The 21,564-nt window shown below is 41.0% G+C and overlaps 1 long non-coding RNA gene across 3 annotated transcripts in view; it reads left to right on the plus strand.

Moving 5' to 3' along the window:
- Positions 1–21,564, plus strand: part of LOC140076403 (uncharacterized) — a 30,496-nt gene that overhangs the window by 1,881 nt on the left and 7,051 nt on the right. For 2 of the 3 annotated variants that reach the window (XR_011849594.1, XR_011849593.1), the window contains exon 1: positions 20,517–20,581. The exons of the other annotated variant lie outside the window; for it this stretch is intronic. This is a non-coding gene — a long non-coding RNA (uncharacterized lncRNA). Of the gene's footprint in view, positions 1–20,516; positions 20,582–21,564 lie in introns of those variants that run through there. 3 annotated transcript variants of the gene reach the window in all.

The raw sequence follows: 21,564 nt of genomic DNA on the forward strand, positions 1-21,564 counted from the left end.
GCTAAGAAAATGTCCAGCAGCAGCTTTCCCTCACTAATCAAATCTCCAGCAGCTGCCTCCACTCACTAATGAAATGTCCTGCAGCCTCCCCTCACTAATAACATGTCCAGCAACAGTTTCCCCACAACAATGAAATGTCCAACAGCCTCCTCTCACTAATAAAATTCCCAGCAGTGGCCTCCCCTCACTAATAAAATGTCTAAAAGACCTCCTCACTAATAAAATGTCTAGCAGCAGCCTCCCCTTACTAATGAAATGTCCAGCATCAGCCTCCCTTCACTAATTAAATGTCAAGCAGCAGCCTCCCCTCACTAATACAATATCCAAAAGCCCCCTCACTAATGAAATGTTCAGCTGCAGCCTCCCCTCACTAATAAAATGTCCAGCAGCGGCCTCCACCTCTCTAGTGAAATGTCCAGCAGCGGCCTCCCCACATTAATGAAGTGTTTAGCAGCTTCCTCTCACTAATAAAATGTCCAGCAGTGGACTCCCCTCACTAATGAAATCTCCAGCAGCTGCAGCCTCCATTCACTAATCAATTGTCCAGCAACAGCTTCCCTACCATAATGAAATGTCCAGCATCCTCCTCTCACTAATAAATTGCCCAGCAGTGGCCTCCCCACACGTATAAAATCTCCAGCAGCAGCCTCCCCTCACTGATTAAAATGTCCGACAGCAGCTTCTCCTCAATAACAAAATATCCAGCTGCTGCCTCCACTCACTAATGAAATGTCCAGCAGCCTCCCCTCACTAATAAAATGTCCAAAAGCCCCATCACCAATGAATGTCCAGCATCAGCAGCAGCCTCCCCTTACTAATAAATTCTGCAGCAGCAACCTCCCCTCACTAATAAAATGTCCAACAGCCCCTTGACTAATGAAATGCCCAGCAGTGACCACCCCTCACTAATAAAATGTCCAGCAGCCCCCTCACTAAAGTAAACAAGATAAAGAAGACTAGTGGATGTTCATATAGATCGGGTACATTCACACAACTGCAATGGTGGCCCGGTGGCAGTACGGTGCCACACATATATGGCACTGTTCCGCGCCGTGCACAGCATGCTCTATCCTTCAACGTGTCTGCGCCACGGCGGCGCTGTTTTCTATGGAAGGGGGGGGGACATACATGTGGGTGAATGTACCTTTAGTCACAAAAATAATTAACATCTAAAAACAAATGTAATGAATGTGTAAACCCCAACAATACTGACCCATCATTACATACCTACTGACAGAAAATAATGTTGCAGTTTATCTCCTCCCCCTCCTGATACAATGACCACTATATAGATAATACTGAACCATCATTACATCACTACTGACAATAGATGATGTCACAGCTTATCTCCTCCCATCCCTGTACAATGACCTCTATATAGATAACACTGACCCATCATTACATCAATACTGACAATAGATGTCACAGCTTATCTCCTCCCCCTCCCTGTACAATGACCTCTTTATAGATAACACTGACCCATCATTACATCACTACTGACAATAGATGATGTCACAGCTTATCTCCTCCTCCTCCCTGTACAATGACCTCTATATAGATAACACTGTCCCATCATTACATCACTACTGACAATAGATGATGTCACAGCTTATCTCCTCCCCCTCCCTGTACAATGACCTCTATATAGATAACACTGACCCATCATTACATTACTACTGACAATTGATAATGTCACAGCTTATCTCCTCCCCCTCCCTGTACAATGACCTCTATATAGATAACACTGTCCCATCATTACATCACTACTGACAATACATGATGTCACAGCTTATCCCCTCCCCCTCCCTGTACAATGACCTCTATATAGATAACACTGACCCATCATTACATCACTACTGACAATAGATGATGTCACAGCTTATCTCCTCCCCCTCCCTGTACAATGACCTCTATATAGATAACACTGACCCATTATTACATCACTACTGACATTAGATGATGTCACAGCTTATCCCCTCCCCCCTCCCTGTACAATGACCTCTATATAGATAACACTGACCCATCATTACATCACTACTGACAATAGATGATGTCACAGCTTATCTCCTCCCCCTCCCTGTACAATGACCTCTATATAGATAACACTGACCCATCATTACATCACTACTGACAATAGATGATGTCACAGCTTATCTCCCCCTCCCTCTACAATGACCTCTATATAGATAACACTGACCTATCATTACATCACTACTGACAGTAGATGATGTCACAGTTTATCTCCTCCCCCTCCCTCTACAATGACCTCTATATAGATACCACTGACCCATCATTACATCACTACTGACAATAGATGATGTCACAGCTTATCTCCTCCCCCTCCCTGTACAATGTCCTCTATATAGATAATACTGACCCATCATTACATCCCTACTGACAATAGATGTCACAGCTTATCTCCTCCCTCTCCCTGTACAATGACCTCTATATAGATAACACTGACCCATCATTACATCACTACTGACAATAGATGATGTCACAGCTTATCTCCTCCCCCTCCCTGTACAATGACCTCTATATAGATAACACTGACCTATCATTACATCACTACTGACAATAGATGATGTCACAGCTTATCTCCTCCCCCTCCCTGTACAATGACCTCTATATAGATAACACTGACCTATCATTACATCACTACTGACAATAGATGTTGTCACAGCTTATCTCCTCCCCCTCCCTGTACAATGACCTCTATATAGATAACACTGACCCATTATTACATCACTACTGACAATAGATGATGTCACAGCTTATCTCCTCCCCCTCCTGATACCATGACCTCTATATAGATAACACTGAGCCATCATTACATCACTACTAACAATAGATGATGTCACAGCTTATCTCCTCCCCCTCCTGATACAATGACCTCTATATAGATAACACTGACCCATCATTACATCACTACTGACAATAGATGATGTCACAGCTTATCTCCTCCCCCTCCTGATACAATGACCTCTATATAGATAACACTGACCCATCATTACATCACTACTGACAATAGATGATGTCACAGCTTATCTCCTCCCCCTCCTGATACAATGACCTCTATATAGATAACACTGACCCATCATTATATCACTAATGACAATAGATGATGTCACAGCTTATCTCTTCCCCCTCCCTGTACAATGACCTCTATATAGATAACACTGACCCATCATTACATCACCACTGACAATAGATGATGTCACAGCTTATATCCTCCTCCTCCCTGTACATTGACCTCTATATAGATAACACTGACCCATCATTACATCACTACTGACAATAGATGATGTCACAGCTTATCTCCTCCCCCCTCCTGTACAATGACCTCTATATAGATAACACTGACCCATCATTACATCACTACTGACAATAGATGATGTCACAGCTTATCACCTCCCCTCCCTGTACAATGACCTCTATATAGATAACACTGACCCATCATTACATTACTACTGGCAGTAGATGATGTCACATCTTATCTCCTCCCCCTCCTGATACAATGACCTCTATATAGATAACACTGACCATCATTACATCACTACTGACAATAGATGATGTCACAGCTTATCTCCTCCCCCTCCTGATACAATGACCTCTATATAGATAACACTGAGCCATCATTACATCACTACTGACAATAGATGATGTCACAGCTTATCTCCTTCCCTTCCTGTACAATGACCTCTATATAGATAACACTGACCCATCATTACATCACTACTGACAATAGATGATGTTCCAGCTTATCCCCTCCCCCTCCCTGTACAATGACCTCTATATAGATAACACTGACCCATCATTACATCACTACTGAAATTAGATGATATCACAGCTTATCCCCTCCCCCTCCATGTACAATGACCTCTATATAGATAACACTGACCCATTATTACATCACTACTGACATTAGATGATGTCAAAGCTTATCCCCTCCCCCCTCCCTGTACAATGACCTCTATATAGATAACACTGACCCATCATTACATCACTACTGACAATAGATGATGTCACAGCTTATCTCCTCCCCCTCCCTGTACAATGACCTCTATATAGATAACACTGACCCATCATTACATCACTACTGACAATAGATGATGTCACAGCTTATCTCCCCCTCCCTCTACAATGACCTCTATATAGATAACACTGACCTATCATTACATCACTACTGACAGTAGATGATGTCACAGTTTATCTCCTCCCCCTCCCTCTACAATGACCTCTATATAGATACCACTGACCCATCATTACATCACTACTGACAATAGATGATGTCACAGCTTATCTCCTCCCCCTCCCTGTACAATGACCTCTATATAGATAACACTGACCCATCATTACATCACTACTGACAATAGATGATGTCACAGCTTATCTCCTCCCCCTCCCTGTACCACGACCTCTATATAGATAACACTGACCTATCATTACATCACTACTGACAATAGATGATGTCACAGCTTATCTCCTCCCCCTCCCTGTACAATGACCTCTATATAGATAACACTGACCTATCATTACATCACTACTGACAATAGATGTTGTCACAGCTTATCTCCTCCCCCTCCCTGTACAATGACCTCTATATAGATAACACTGACCCATTATTACATCACTACTGACAATAGATGATGTCACAGCTTATCTCCTCCCCCTCCTGATACAATGACCTCTATATAGATAACACTGAGCCATCATTACATCACTACTAACAATAGATGATGTCACAGCTTATCTCCTCCCCCTCCTGATACAATGACCTCTATATAGATAACACTGACCCATCATTACATCACTACTGACAATAGATGATGTCACAGCTTATCTCCTCCCCCTCCTGATACAATGACCTCTATATAGATAACACTGACCCATCATTACATCACTACTGACAATAGATGATGTCACAGCTTATCTCCTCCCCCTCCTGATACAATGACCTCTATATAGATAACACTGACCCATCATTATATCACTAATGACAATAGATGATGTCACAGCTTATCTCTTCCCCCTCCCTGTACATTGACCTCTATATAGATAACACTGACCCATCACTACATCACTACTGACAATAGATGATGTCACAGCTTATCCCCCTCCCCCTCCCTGTACAATGACATCTATATAGATAACACTGACCCATCATTACATCACTACTGACAATAGATGATGTCACAGCTTATCCCCCTCCCCCTCCCTGTACAATGACATCTATATAGATAACACTGACCCATCATTACATCACCACTGACAATAGATGATGTCACAGCTTATATCCTCCTCCTCCCTGTACATTGACCTCTATATAGATAACACTGACCCATCATTACATCACTACTGACAATAGATGATGTCACAGCTTATCTCCTCCCCCCTCCTGTACAATGACCTCTATATAGATAACACTGACCCATCATTACATCACTACTGACAATAGATGATGTCACAGCTTATCACCTCCCCTCCCTGTACAATGACCTCTATATAGATAACACTGACCCATCATTACATTACTACTGGCAGTAGATGATGTCACATCTTATCTCCTCCCCCTCCTGATACAATGACCTCTATATAGATAACACTGACCATCATTACATCACTACTGACAATAGATGATGTCACAGCTTATCTCCTCCCCCTCCTGATACAATGACCTCTATATAGATAACACTGAGCCATCATTACATCACTACTGACAATAGATGATGTCACAGCTTACCTCCTCCCCTTCCTGTACAATGACCTCTATCTAGATAACACTGACCCATCATTACATCACTACTGACAATAGATGATGTTCCAGCTTATCTCCTCCCCTCCCTGTACAATGACCTCTATATAGATAACACTGACCCATCATTACATTACTACTGGCAGCAGATGATGTCACAGCTTATCTCCTCCCCCTCCCTGTACAATGACCTCTATATAGATAACACTGACCCATCATTACATCACTACTGACAATAGATGATGTCACAGCTTATCTCCTCCCCCTCCCTGTACAATGACCTCTATTTTTATCATACGCTGGCACATGGTGAATGCCGGGCCTCTCCGTATACTGAAGACCCCTAGAGAAGATATTTAATACTGGAGCCCCTCAGAACAATTAAATAATACTTGAGACTCCCAGAGCAGACACAACTACTATAGAGCCCCAGAATAGTATCATAAGTCTGCCTGGGTGTCTCCAGTATTATATGTTCACTCTGGAGGGGGGGGGGCTTCAGTATTAAATATTTGCTGTGGGGTGCTCCACTATTATATGTCTTCTCGGGGGTCTCCAGTATTAGTGTCTGGTTAGGGGTTCAACAGTATTATATATAGGTCTGCTCTGGGAGTCTTCAGTATTAGTATCTGCCCTGGGGGTTTCCAATATTATTGCCTGTTCTGGGGGTCTCCAGTATAAGTGTCTGCTTAGTACAGATTCTACAGTATTAAAGGTCAGCTTGGGGGGGTCTCCAGTATTATATGTCTGCGTTATGGGTCTCCAGTATTAGAGTTGGCTCTGGGGGTCTCCAGAATTATATGTCTGCTCTGGGGGTCTCCACTATTATACATCTGTTCTGGGGGGTCTCCTTTATTATAGGTCTGCTCTGAGGTCTTTAGTAATACTATCTGCTCTTGGATTCTCCAGTGTTAGTGTTTGCTCTGGGGTCTCCAGTAAGCCTCCTGATGTATCTGGAGAGCAAGGCTTTCTTCATATGCCAGACCACAATGGGGCAGATTTACTTACCCGGTCCTGTCGCGATCCAGCGGCGCGTTCTCTGTGGAGGATTCGGGTCTTCCAGCGATTCACAAAGGTAGTGCGCCCGATGTCCACTAGGTGTCGCTGCTGCGCTGAATTCCGTCGGAGTGCACTGAAGTACACCATCCTAGGCTGGGTGCAGGTAAGGGCGTGTCAAGCGACACATTTTTTAAAAAAAATACGACGGTTTTTCCGAATGCATCAGATTTTCCGATGGTCACGCCCCCGATTTCCATCGCGTGCATGCCGGCGCCGATGCGCCACAATCGTGTGCGCCAAAAACCCGGGGCAATTCGTCGCAAAGCTGTAATTTTCGGGAAACGCAACGACAAATAGCGATTCGGGCCCTTAGTAAATGACCTCGCTTAACAAGAGAAATCAGCTCTTCATTCACCCCTCCCACAGGAATTATCTTCAGGGAGTCACACAGCCAACATCTCCATCATTCTTGAGGAAGGCGGGTAATGAGCTGGAGGGATATGAATATACTGGTATGACAGGTATGGGGAGGAACAATATAGGGATTGTTGAAATGCTGTATATATGCAGTTTTCAAAGATATAAGATACAATAGGATGGATAATAATGATGTCTGTAAAAAACAAATGTGCTTTCAGCAGAACCTATATAGATAATGCCGCGGTATGAAATCATGAGAGACAAGACCCAGGCAGCAATATTCACGCAGCAGCGTTCTGCCAGTACATGAATGTGACACGATTTACGATCTCTAATGCACCGTCGCTTGGCTAATGGTAATGAATATTTAATTTGCTAATTGACTGCTCAGAATCAATCGCAGTTAATTCCCCTTTTTTTGGCGAAGGTTTTCTGTAATAATGTGAAGCAAATAACATATTGATCTCCGTCACTTCTCCCACATCATTCAATACGGATAGAGCAATCCACGCTGACCGGAGAGGACTCGTCAACCGGGGCTAGAATTTAATTAAGACACAGTTCCCTTTATGCGTCTCCATCTTGTTTTGTTTAATTGAGAAATCGTGAGACGGGAAAAGATGGAGCAGTAAACAGCATCGCATCTTGTCAGCAGGTGTCAGTGTAGGATGTGCAATAAACAGCGCTCCTCGGATTCATGGAGGAAAATCCCTGCTATGATTTATGCTTATTTTACATCAGCAAATATTTTCCCAGAATCGTGTTATTTTCTCGTAATTGCTTAACCATTTCTAAACCAGGAGTTGCTGTTATTGTTTTCATTGACTTACAGTCACGTATCGCAATATTGGGCAATATCGATGCCGCTTTAATCAAGAAAGAAGGGATTTTTACTAAATGGATATACCCCTTCTAGATGCCCTATTAGGGCATACAAATATCACTCTTGAAATTGCTGCTGGGGCCCCCACTATACAGGAGAACAAGACGCCCAGCAACTGAGACAACAGGGGTGCGGTTCTCACTTAGAAGTATAAGTCTGAAATTGCGGAGCACAGTGCTCAGCTTTCTCTGGTGCTCTTATAGATGATGAATGGGCATGACACGGATAACCAAGCATCTCCACCCATAAGTGCAAAAGGGACCCCTATTCTCCGGATTGCCAGGGGGGGGGGTCTGTTCTCATGATCAGTGGGATTCCAGGCAGTCGGACCAGCACCAGTTTGTTACTTCTTATCCGGCACTACACTGGTACAACCCCTTTAAGGACAGCTTCATGCCTCCCTTTACTATTAAATCCCTCCCTAGTTTGGGTGCGGAGAGGAACATCAAATGCCAGTATGTGATTGCCCTCTTAGGCCAGGTCACACATTACATTGCGTAAATGTGAATTTAACTCAATGTAAGCACATGTTAAACACACTTATGGTGCAATTTGCACCAGTTTTCAGGCGTAGATTGCACATAAATACATGTTCACACTGGTTGCACATGTATTTATGAATTGTGTTGCTGTTGCACTATACACGTGGTGACCCAATAGTGTGCACAGAAATGGGGTGTACCGGGGCGTTCCAGTCTGCCCTGTATTCCCTACCATAGTGAGGAAAACTGCACTATAAGTAAATGTGGGCCACGGTGTGAACCTAGCCTAAGGGCTCTTCAGTTAAGAACATTATTTAATGGACATAAAAAAACTGTTCAAAAAATAATAACAATTTGGTCTTCAATTCCTGTCCTAGAGGCATATTCACATCATGCTTCATATCCATGTTACATTTTTTTATTGCCAAAAAAGAAGATGATCAAAGTCTCCCTCTGTTTAGATCCACTGCTATTTAGGCATGAAATATGCAGCATTTATAATGTGCTCTTATTATGTTCATGACTATGCTGGAATTCATCAGTTCTGATAGGATCCGGTATATAGAAGTTCACGTTTTTGTACCAAGGTCAGTTGTTATCCCCTCTACACAGGGCGTCAACACTGTAATCGGTAAGAGTCTGACTGCTGGGACCCCTACCGATCACCAGAATAGGGGACCACTAATGGATCACTAATGGATGGAGTGGCTGGTGCTCCATCCCTCCTGCTGCTCCCAACTATGGAAGTGATGGAAATTACTCAGTACAGCACCCGGCCATGGCTGGAGATAACCAAGAACTATGGAGGGCAACTTTTGATACTCCTAAAATATTGAATGGATAAGCAGGACACATGCCTGACCTGTCACTCTGATCATTGAGAAAAAGATCCCCGTTTACATGATTAATGGGGGTCCCAGCAGTCACCGCTACCGATTCTTAGGATAGGATTCTATAGAATAGGGGATTATAATGTAACTTGGCACAGCCCCTTTAATGGAGAACAGTTTGGGCATAAATACCAGCGCTCCATGCACACAGTGAACTTCAGGTAGATTACATTCTCCTTTTTATGATAGTTTGGGGTTCCAGTGATCATTTGAAGGATAAACCCTATAACATACAAGCTATACAGAAAGAGAGAATTGAAAGATCTGCACGCTCAGCATTTTTCTATTGATGGTTTTCATTGACCAATATTTCCTCTCCTCTAAATCCCAATCTTCAAGACAGGATTAGTTTCCATTGTCTTGACCTACAGCCACTAGGCAGCGGTGTCCTTCATGTGCTCCAACTCTTAACAGCAGTTTCCCTTGACTGGTAATGCCAGGGGTTAAGTGGTTAATGTCATTAGCAGAATTCTTTACAGGAGGATTACCTTTAAATATTGATGGAGAGCTGATTCAGCATCGCACTGAGCGCTACTAAGACTTGTGTTGGACAGAGAGGCCATTATACTGAGGGCAGGAGTAACACAATGGGGATTACCTGTCTCCTTGTCTGCATTTATACAGGACTCTTAGCGTCCCCCCAATATTAACTTTATAAGTCAAGAGGGAGTGCGGTGCCCTCAAAGACGGGTTTTATGGAATTCAGACAAGGATGTGCATCTGGAGCTCCCAAAAAATGCTACCTAAATATATAGGAGAGGATTACAAAAATGAAGGATGGATACAATTACCAAAATCCCTTACACAGTAGTGGGTTACAATATAGGCGGTTTGGACAGTTGCCTGGGGTCCAAGCCGATGGCCACCCAAACCGCCTACAAAATTGTATATTGAGAAAGACCTTCACCCATGAAATCCTCGTACATCTGTTCCTGCTCTCAATACACATGTACACAAGAGCCATTTCAGGACTTTTGAAGGTCCTAAAACTGCAGACTGAAAGCAGACAGAAGGAATTGCTGCATTGAAATGTCATTAGTAGTAATGTTCCACAAAATCCCTTTAAGGGCAGATGTACACAACTGTGTAAGACATTCCAAGTCTGTCCAGGATTCAGTACTTTTTAATAAACCAGTGACCATGCTGTTATCTTAACGGATAGTGTGATTGTCTTGGACCGCTTTTCACAGAGCACTCGTAGGCAATAGTGTTTGAGGATCTGCGAAAAGCGGATGTCAGCGGGAGCAGATCGCCAGCGTTATGGCCACATTCATGTGCAGGTAGTCTTTTATTACTTGCTGGGATCAGTACCAAAATGCACCGAAGCTGCGAGTTCATTTTCACCAATATTCTGACAGCTGTACAATGATAAGGTCCTACCTTCCCATTATGGCCTCTAATGAAGGGTAATGTGACCCAACTCATGTTTCTGTAGCCTCCCATTGAATAATACTGATGTGGTATGTCAGACAGCAAAGAAAGCTCAAGTATTATTCAATGGAGGCTACAGACAGATCTGGTCAAATGACCCTCTCCCCCCTATCAGCTGCCATATTGCCAAAGTAGGACTGATGAATACAAGCCATTAAATCCAACTGACTCCCCTGGGGAAAGAGGGGTTACAACCCAAACTTTTGGGACCACTGATCTTTTGTATTATATATACTGTAGTACCTTCTGGTGTTCTTTGAAGTAGAAGCCAAGGGCCAAAGTAAACTCCCTCGAATGATTTTGACATTGAGTAGATCCAATATTATGATGCAGGTGAGGTGTTATTTTCAGATGTTCAAGCCTCTAGGCCCAGAGCATTTCTCTGATAGTGGCATCCTCATAGTGGAATCAAGAGAGGACATGTGATCTCTTAAAAACTTGAACAGATGTAGATACTTGATTGACGCTGTGCCCCTGATCAGTTTGGTGTCTGTTTTCTTCTAACATCAGTTCAAAAGATGTAAGAATTGGAAAAATGTAAAGAAATAAACCACCAAATTTAAAGGGGTTTACCATCTAGACTTTTTACGACATCCACAGGTTATGTGTGATATATATATATATATATATATATATATATATATATATATATATATATATGTGGGTCCTAACCTTGAGACCTGCACCTTACCCGGGAACAGGGTCTGCTGACTGCCTTCCCAAAGCCAGGTTGAACAGAGTGGGACTTATTTACTTATCGCACTTTTGTCAGACTGTTCATGGTTTTCGAGATTAGCGCAGCTTAGACAGGTATTTAAGAGGAGTTTTCGATGGGATTGTGTTGCATGCGATCGGATTGTGGCGCAGCTGCGCTGGCTTTCATGCGACAAACTGGGGGACGTGACGTCAGACAATCAGACTGATTCGGACTGAGCGCATGATTTAACTTTCAAATTGTGTCGCAAGATCAAGCACTTTCATGCACGAGGAAGAAGGTGAATTCCAGTGGAGCGGAGCGACACATGCAGAATATTGGGTACACGACCTTAGTGAATTGCGGCACAGTGCATGATCGTCGGACAATGCACTTTTGTGAACTCCACGGGACTGGGTAAGTAAATGTGCCCCAGTGTATCAAGCATGAGTAGCTCTCCATTCAGCTCTGGGAATTCTAACTGTATACTCTAGGCAAGGGGTGCACAACCAATGCCTGCGGGCCACATGCAGATAGCAGAACTTTGGGTTGCGGCTTCCCCCCTGCGGCTTGTAGAGACGAGTGTATTGGTGCAGGAGGCTGGGTAGCTCCCGGATATCTTCTTCTCTTCTCTAACTTCTAACGCAGGTTCTACATGCCGGCCCTAGTACCCAGAGCAGTGCGGTGCCCTGAGCAAGAGAGGACCACTGGTGTGGTAAGTACTTGTAGATTCCACTGTACTCACTGATTTTGGGTCTTTTCTCATGCACTGACCTGGGTCCTGACGCTGGAACATAGAACCAGCATCAGAAGCCAAAGCAGGAAAGAAGATAATGTCAATTACAGAGTAAGAAAGAGAAGAGGAGCCAGTGCAGGGGAGTACAGTATTTATTTCTAATCTAGAGTTCTCCTGTATTGTAGCGAGCTCCGAAAGTCACAGTATTATTAATCTGCTCTGGGGTCTCTGGTATGATACGTCTGAGGCTCTCCAGTAATATAGTTTTGAACAGGAGTATCTTCAGTAGTGCTGTACTGTGGTTTGATGGTTACTAGTGTGGCGCCTTGAAGATGAGCAGTATGACAATGCAGCCCTTGCATCAATGGATGTGCACCACTGGTCTAGGTTATAATTTTCCCCATATTATTCCTGTGATAGGTTGGGGTTACAAAGGTAGGACCACCGTCATCAATTCATGACATCTTGAGGATCATCACTGTATGTATTATCCCTGTATTATGACATGACTGTTTTTATTATCCCTGTCTGTACTAACTCTGTCCTGTGACTGTGTGACATTGCTGTGCACATTATTCCCATGCAGCTAGCTGTAACTAATTGTACTGTAACTGTCCCACTTATGTGTTATGGAAGCTCAGTAAATCTAAAAAGACACGTTTAATGACATATTTGGCTTATGTATCCCTGGAAATTTTGTTTGATTATATTAAATGATTTTCAATGCTCCGCAAACTTTTCTAACATGCCACCCCCTGTGTACAAATGCAGTCACATGACAAGCAAGGAGATCCATGTGTACATGCTGTTATCAGCCACACAAAACTTATAAATAAAAACATAACACCAAGAATGTAACCAAGAATTTAATATACTTTATTAAAAGATCAAAAAATAAACAACAATATAGAAGTAACATACTAAAATGAGTAGCATTATGCACGGTTCTAAAGCACATACAAGCACTACAGCGATATAATTTGGCTAAAAAAAAGGAAGAAAAAAAAATAAAAAAGTACATCCTGTTGGTAACAGTTGAGGGAATGATCTTTATTACATTCTAGTGCTGAGAAACAGGTCTGAGCTGTCTGAATCCAAGGCTGTGTGTCAGTAGTAAAGTAGTAGTAGCCGATTCTGCGAAGCACAGTGGGCGTTATAGTCAGTACAGTACACCGTCTAGTATTCTATCATCTAGGCTCTGACCAATAGAAGAATTGCAGGCTGGGTACTCAGGATCAGTACCAAAAGCCAATGCTTCTTTTATAAGGTCAGGCCTTTACAGGGGTCCAAGAGTTTTATATCTATATACAATATTGCATTATGAAATATGTCTATGGCTCGTTAGAATCTGGTTCTTTTGTAGATGGGTGAAACAAGAATTTGGCCATTACCTAACTCCACTCTCTAGAAACCCAACATGACCACTACCTCTCACCCCCAAACATCTGGGGAAAATCAAGAGGTCTCCGTTTATATGAGAACGATGGTTGATTTTAAAATATGTGTGTTCAGCTGATTTTGACATCTAGTTGAGGAAAGTTAATAAGGTGGAACCAAAATTTGGTCAAAACTATTTGGAATGGAATAAAAGGTAAAAAGGTTTGTACTCAGCTTTCCGACCACCCACTGCTTTGGTGGTTCGTGTTGGCCTTTGGTTTAGGTGGTCACCAAAACAATCACTGGCCTCTTTGGTCAAGTTCCGGAATATAGGGTAGTAATCAGAGATCCATGGCGCTACCAGTGCTGGAGCAAAGACAGGTTGAAGAGGTGAGTACACTTTTTTTTTGTGGGAAAGTTTCAGTAAATTTGAGAAAATCCCTTTAAAGGATCAACAATGTAGAAAAAATTCCAATTCCATGCAGTAATGCAAAATGATATGTATATAAAACTACTGGACACCTTGGAATTCTCCAAACTTTCATCACAATCTATTGGGAGCCAAACACACTCTGGGTCACTTTCACACTTCCTGACCTTATCAGGTAACAGTGCGTTCAATACCGATCACAATATTCTGTGAGAAGTCACCACTGCCCCAAAGTAAAAGGTCTTCTTCGGTCATTGACATGCGAATACTGTACTTTGTGGCATCTCCGGCAGAATCGGAACTAGAGTATTAAGACTACTTACAATATGGTTTCAAGAATTGCTCATTTTACAGATGAAATTATACAGTTTAGAATCTTATCACTACACGTTGACTTATGCGTTGAATCATCGCAGAACAATCCCTATAACAAACAATAGGTTTAGTCATCCCCTCATCTGCTAGGATACAAGGAGCCATGGCAACAAATGGCTCTAGATCTTTACGTTAGAGCTGTTTCCCATGTACAGTAGAACTTCTATGTCAGGTTATTTCATCCCATTGTGTGTGTGACGTAAATATCAAGTCAAACGAAAAATAAGAAATTAAATAAATTGAAGCTGGATTTTTTTCACATACATGTGGTTTCCGCAACTCTCGTAGCAGAATGAGACATTATTTAGAGGTATGGAGAGGGGCACAGTGAAGACCGCTAGGCGAGGACAAGCTGCTTTTCAATGCATACAATACTAATAGTGCAAAACGATTGTCATGTGGTGGGGAGGCGGGAGGGTGCAATTTGTCACAACTGCAAATATATCTATCAGGTTAATGAGGAAAATGCTTGCCTGGATGTAAATCTATGCTCTTGGTAATTGTGTAATCAAAAAATTTTGGGAAAAAAACCCTTTTTGCATAGTTTCTGTAGTGCTCAGTGGCACAGAATGGGTACTGCTTGGGGATGGTTTCTTACTGGACTGGTAGGACAAATGCTGGATCGGTTTCTATATACCGCAAGGAGTTGCCGTTTTGTAGCTGGAGGCGATGATGTAAACATAGTGTAATCAGCTTTCTATCTTATGTGTAGGAAGTGTCCTGATTTGGCTATTGAATTTTAGCATGTCCCATCCTATGTTTCTAAAAGAGATAAACCTCTTCAGAGGTAAACGTAAAGGGGTATTCTCAGGTGGGCATTGACATTTCATTTCATTCACCTGCCATATAGATACAGTTCTTCAATTGTATGTCATTAAAAGAAATGCACCGGTGTGAAGATAATTCCCCATAAATGTAGTCATATGGAAAGACAAAAACAGGGCTCGAAACGCGTCCCCTTTCATGTTCATTTAGCTATCTAGATATAGAACTTATGTTCTTTATTGAAGCATGTTAACATATACGTAGATCACATAGATTCTATAGGAAATTATAGCCTCACAATCACCAAGCCAGTGCCCTTTTTTTCTGTCTGCAAACTAGTATGTCTGGAGCCGGATCAGATGGGCTACATGAGCATGGCCACTTCAATTAATGAACACAGAGCTACATAGAAGGTGAGCTGAATTACAAGCCTTAGTATTTTTGTCTCATGTTCAGTCATATGGACAGCTGTCTTGGATACAACCACCGCAGCTGAAATCATTGAGCAAAGAAATTGTTTTTGCATGAATCCAGGAGGTCGGACGGGGCTCAGTAGCCAGAGTGCGTTAGTGGTCATATCCAAGGACAGTCAACTATTTTTTGTTATTATACAATATACAGCTGTTACTAAATTGCATTGTACATGTTATCCAAATTTCCCAATTACATCGGTGGATAACATGTACAATGCAATTTAGTAACAGCTGTATATTGTGTAATAATAAAATAAAATTAAAAAAAAAAAGAAACTGTCCTTGGATATGACCAGATGTCTCGTTTCTAAGGGACAACATGGCTACATTTGTGGGAAGTTATCTCCACACAGGTCCGATTGAAAAAATGTATATGGCAGATTAAATTATTTAAATGTAAATGTCCAGATGGGAATACCCATTTAACCACGCTTCACCAAATCAAACCTCCGTATGATTGCGATGGGACACTATATCGGTCTTCATGGCTGCTCAACTGTCCAGTGGGGGGTGGGGTGGGTTTAGAGTATACAGGCGGTCCCCTACTTAAGGACACCCGACTTACAGACAACCCATAGTTACAGACAGACCCCTCTGACCTCTGGTGAACCTTTCTGAATTCTTTACTAAAGTCCCAGATTGCAATAATCAGCTATAAGGTGTCTGTAATGAAGATTTATTGATAATCCTTGGTCCCATTACAGCAAAAAATGTTTAAACTCCAATTGTCACTGGGGCAAAAATTTTTCATCTGGATCTACAATTATAAAATATACAGTTTCGACTTACATACAAATTCAACTTAAGAACAAACCTCCAGACCCTATCTTGTACGTAACCCGGGGACTGCCTGTACTGCCAGTCTAAAGAAAAGTCAAATACGAAAGAAAAAAGTTGGAATAAAAAGAACACATGGAAGATTTACAATGTACAGGCAAATTTTCCTTGATAGGACAGCAGCATTGATTAAAGGGCAGGTAACGGTCTTCACGTGTCAACTCTACCATGTTCTAAATCAAGGCATGCGTGAAACAAGTACCTTACAATGGAGAAGAGCTCTAAGTGCTTTCATAATAACGCAAGACCGTACACATTAAAGGTATGCAACATGGCTTTCCTCCAGAAGGAAGACGACTAGTGCAACCTATAGGTCAATTTCTGGACCATAGAAGGGCCTGGAAACATGACTAAATACATCAGCTTTGACCTACAAGACAGATTCCGTTTGGAAGATACTAGAGAGACGGTTTTCCTTCTTCTGGAGGAGAGCCAGTTTGCCGATTTTTTTCTCATTGAACTTTGCCTGCAAGACACCATACACCAAAGAGCGGAAAATGAATACAGGGGTAGCACCATATGTGCACTGATCCCTCAAATTACCTCTACAGGAGTCAAGTCGTAACTTTTTGAAAGAATCCTAAAAATCCAAAATGTAACTTAAGCTTTATAGAAGATAATGGGTTAGTAATTTTTAAAAGTCGGGAAAACTAGCTAATAATAGCCCTACCCTGAGCTCTTCTCCAGAATGAGGATACTTATTTCACTGCATGCTCTATGCTGCAAATTGGAGTTTACCAGTGCTGAATATTAAGCTATGGCAACCTACAAAGCTTTTGCAACTGCAAAGCAACATCATGCTTTTTGGAATTTTTTTAAAATTATTTTTATAGCAAAATGCTGTCTCTTCAAAGCCTTATTTATACCTATCTCTTTTACAAACTTTTCCTGTGTTTTTAAGGACTTTTTTATATTCAAAATATGTTCCAAGTTTTTTTTTTAGTTTTTTTTTTTAAATTTTTACATATTATTTTTCCGTTCTTGGACTATGTACATAAGTGCAAAAAAGGTGTGTCTCACACATTCGTACACTAACTGAATCAGTTTAACTGCAGCATATTTGTATCTTCAACACTGTTGAAGCAGCATATCATGCTTAGGGAGGAAAAAGAATAAAAACTTAAAAAGACTCTCACTTCTCGTGGCCTTTGAGCACGGACATAATGAACTCACAACACAAGTTATAGCACTCCGAATGCCATAACAAATCCTCTTCATACCAAGAATAGACAGACAAAGAGCCTTGATCCATCTTTAGAACCTAAGTATCTAGAACTAGGGATGGACCTACAACTACATCTGCCTTTCGTGGCTACTTTTTTAAGATGTTGAGCCACAGGCCTTATTGGGAGCTTAGTTCAACAACAGTAAAAGTCAAAACTTTCTAGTCGGGGTAGGTATCTTCCCTGTACTCCAGCTGTTGCTGGATTTCTAAGTCCCCGATAAGGCATGACAGGGAACCTCACTCACTTGCTACTTTCGGATGATACTTGACATTAGTTTGCCCCCACCTTATTGAGGTTACTTAAAGAAAATTTACCACCAGGATCAAGGATTGTAAACCAAGCACACATACATGCAAGTGTGTGCCCTCTTTGGCATGATCTGCTCTTCTTTAAACTTTTTATGCCCTTAGTTTTAAGACATTATGCAAATGAGCTCCATGGAACCCCTTAGACTCATTTACATAGTTGTAAAAGCTTTTTTTGGTAAAAAGAAGCAAAGGAGGATCCTACGAGAGGGGACACTTACCAGAATGTAAGTGTGCTTGGTTTACAATCCTTGATCCCGATGGTAATTGTCCTTTATTGCTCTGGTTCTTTTAACCTCCATTATTTGTTACAACCCAATGACAAAGTATCAACGTATCCATCTTCATTTTGGTTTTTATACCACCGACCGAATTTCATTTCACTAAATTTAACATATAGGCTGACATACAGTATCTTCAATGAAAGCTTACATTTCATAAGCACTAGATCAGTGGAAGACAACCAGTGGTCCTCAAGCTAGATTGATACTTCAAGTACTAGTACGATGGAACTTGTACTGCTCTAGAAGCTGAGAAGTCACATGTTGCCCCGTCCTTCTCTAGACCAAGAAATAACCCATAGAAAAGGAATTTTAGGATCACTCAGGAATATATCATACTGCAGCATATGTTGAGTAGGGCTGGGAAATAAGAGATTTGTTAAATGAAACGCAGCTTAGAGATCACTCCACACAATTTTTTACAGACTTTGCTTATATAAATTAGTATTAAAATATCCCAGCAGTTTTATATTTCCTTTGTTTAAAACATTTTTTGTAGGCAGAACTCGTTTTTGAAAGTGAGTGTGCGATCTATAGACATGAAATGGGTTTAAGGCCTGTTAAAAAATATGCCTCACTCTCCTCTCTTGAAATACTGTGGGAAAAACTTGGAGCACACAAACACCTAGGCCATGATGAACCTCCTTACTTGGCTTCTATACAGTACAGTATGAAACAGCTTCACCGGGAAAGGACATAAAATCAAAACCTTTACAGAAATTTATGACAAAGATGGGGTTTGATCCTGAACAAACCAAGTGCAACAGAAATCTTGAAGTCTTGAAGACAGACCTTCACGTTCACCTATGTCGGGCAATTCTGAAACCCTTAAAAATGTACTAATGGCCTCATCCACTGTGTGACCATAGGTTTGTACAGCTATATTAATAGTTTACCACACCCTGCAAGCCATTAGGGGTGGCACATATTGGCAAAACATGATGTTGACCATGTTTTGTTGAGGTTGACCTTCGATGTCGAAGGAATATATACGTTTTTTTCAGCCTCTGACCCATTTACAGATTTATAAATCATAATAACTTATGAAGAGGACAAAACAAATGTCAGCAACGAAGGCTTATGTTCTATTACTCGTGATAAATCAAATACATGGTATGACCTAGATAAGGACTATTTCACTAATGACATCAGAAGTCTCATAAAGCAATAAATTAATTTGGTCATTATGCCGATTCCTCGTCGGCAAGATGGTTCTGATTTGTGCGTGTGATCTTAAACTTTCTGGAACGTAGAAATTAAAGGGGTGCTCTTGCAGGAGGGTTACAGGGTTTGTTTTAAACCTAAGTATGGGACTGAAAATTTGGTATGGGAATTTTTTTCTTAGATCTTCTTTAAGAAAATTATTCTGTTAGAGCTTCGAAATCACTATGGCGATTCTATAAGGTTCACACCATATATATGCCTACCGTAATTGTACATGTTCCCATTATAGTTCCTTTAAGTATATGACCAACTCTTATTTGTTTGAGTGGCTGTAAATATTGGTAAAATTGGTATAACTACCCAAATCTCATAGAAATTGAAAGGATGATGTTCTTCTTGGCATAGAACATGTAGAGGTCGTCTAATTTGACTTCTATAACCTCCAGCAACTTGTGTTTAAATCTTAAGATTTCTCTTTTGACCTTATTGACCTACAATTAGAGGTCTGTCTACACTTGAGAGCAGATTCCCTTACTTACACACATAAGCCTCAATAGCTTCCTTCGATGATTATCAGAAATAGACATCACCCCATTGGTGGAACTGTCTATTCCAGCTTTTGGAGATGTGAGAAGACACAACGCTGGCTATTGGTCACTAAGGCATGCTGGGATCTTTCATTCGGATACGGGGTATATCAAATATTCAGCTGGTAATTCAGATGCCTAATCTACAGTGCTTTAAATGTACCCGAAAGTCAAACCTGCAAAAAGGATTGTAATCTTAAAGTAAATTGTTATTTCGATGGTGATGAACTGTATCAATATTAAGCTCTTACTGACACGGTCCTTATTTTACATGTGAAAATTTAAGAATGTGTACAAAAGGTAGCCATGTTGTAGTCTTGTGTTGCCATAGCAACTTATTATAATAACACAACAATGAATCTATCATTGTAGGCATTTACATCCAAATATTTATGTATTCTGTATATGACGCCATAAAGCAATTATAATCTTCATCATGCTTCATTATGGAGACCGTAGTACTAGAACTCCGTAAGTTATGGTATATATGTATTAAAAAGTCACCTAAAGGTCTCTCCTTCAAATTCAATAGTTACTAAAATATCTCAAACTGATTATGATGAAATAGAAATTCTTTCCAAACGTATGTGCTATGATTCGTTACGTTAATGACCAACAGTAATGTAGTTTTATACTTAATATAGTTTGTATATTTACACTGAAATCGTAAAAGTTTTACGGTTGACATGGCCGCCGCAGCCTAGGCTGACCTAAGGGTACAGCTTATACGTGAAATAGAAAGTCAGCTCAGGCTGTGGCTACAATGTCCTTATATTGATAAACTGACTCTATAAATAGATCTCTCTCCCATATTTCATGCTGAATGTCATGGGCTTGTGTTTTTAGTGTTTTTGGAAATATCTCTTTTGGTTTTCTTAAAGGGGCTAAGTATTAGTCTTCAGCAATACTGACTTGTCTAAATATGAGATATGACGCGTATGTATCTGGTTGTAAGGCTTTCTAGTGAGTGGCACATTAATATTTTGGAGCAGAAGGCTGAACTGATTAAAAGGCAAAAAGTAGCTCAAAAAATTCAGTTTAATATTGCACAAATTGATAGGATGCTTAAAAAGTGGTCTCATACCGGAAAAAAAAAACAAACATAATTTGGAATTCAACATTGAGGGCACCAGTAAAATTTTGCAGGTTATGGATATGAATAATTCCCATTTCTCCTATTTTTCAATGACAATTTGCGGTTCCTGAACTCATAAATTTTTGACTTCTGGACATGTTTTGCCTACTCTTGCAGTGGTCGTGCACAACAGATAACTGTGGTGTGAATTCCCATTTAGCCAACAGCTATGTCCTTCAAACTACTCAGCTTGGCCAACTATGGATATAGAGATGAGCAAATCTAATCATTGGGTCGTAGATTTGGTATGAATCTGTAATTTTTAGGCCCTAAATTGGATCCATATCTTTTCCAATTTGCTTCGGACAAATCCTTCAAA

The sequence above is a fragment of the Engystomops pustulosus genome, chromosome 9 (genome assembly GCF_040894005.1).
Source record: "Engystomops pustulosus chromosome 9, aEngPut4.maternal, whole genome shotgun sequence".
NCBI classification, from domain to species: Eukaryota; Metazoa; Chordata; class Amphibia; order Anura; family Leptodactylidae; genus Engystomops; species Engystomops pustulosus.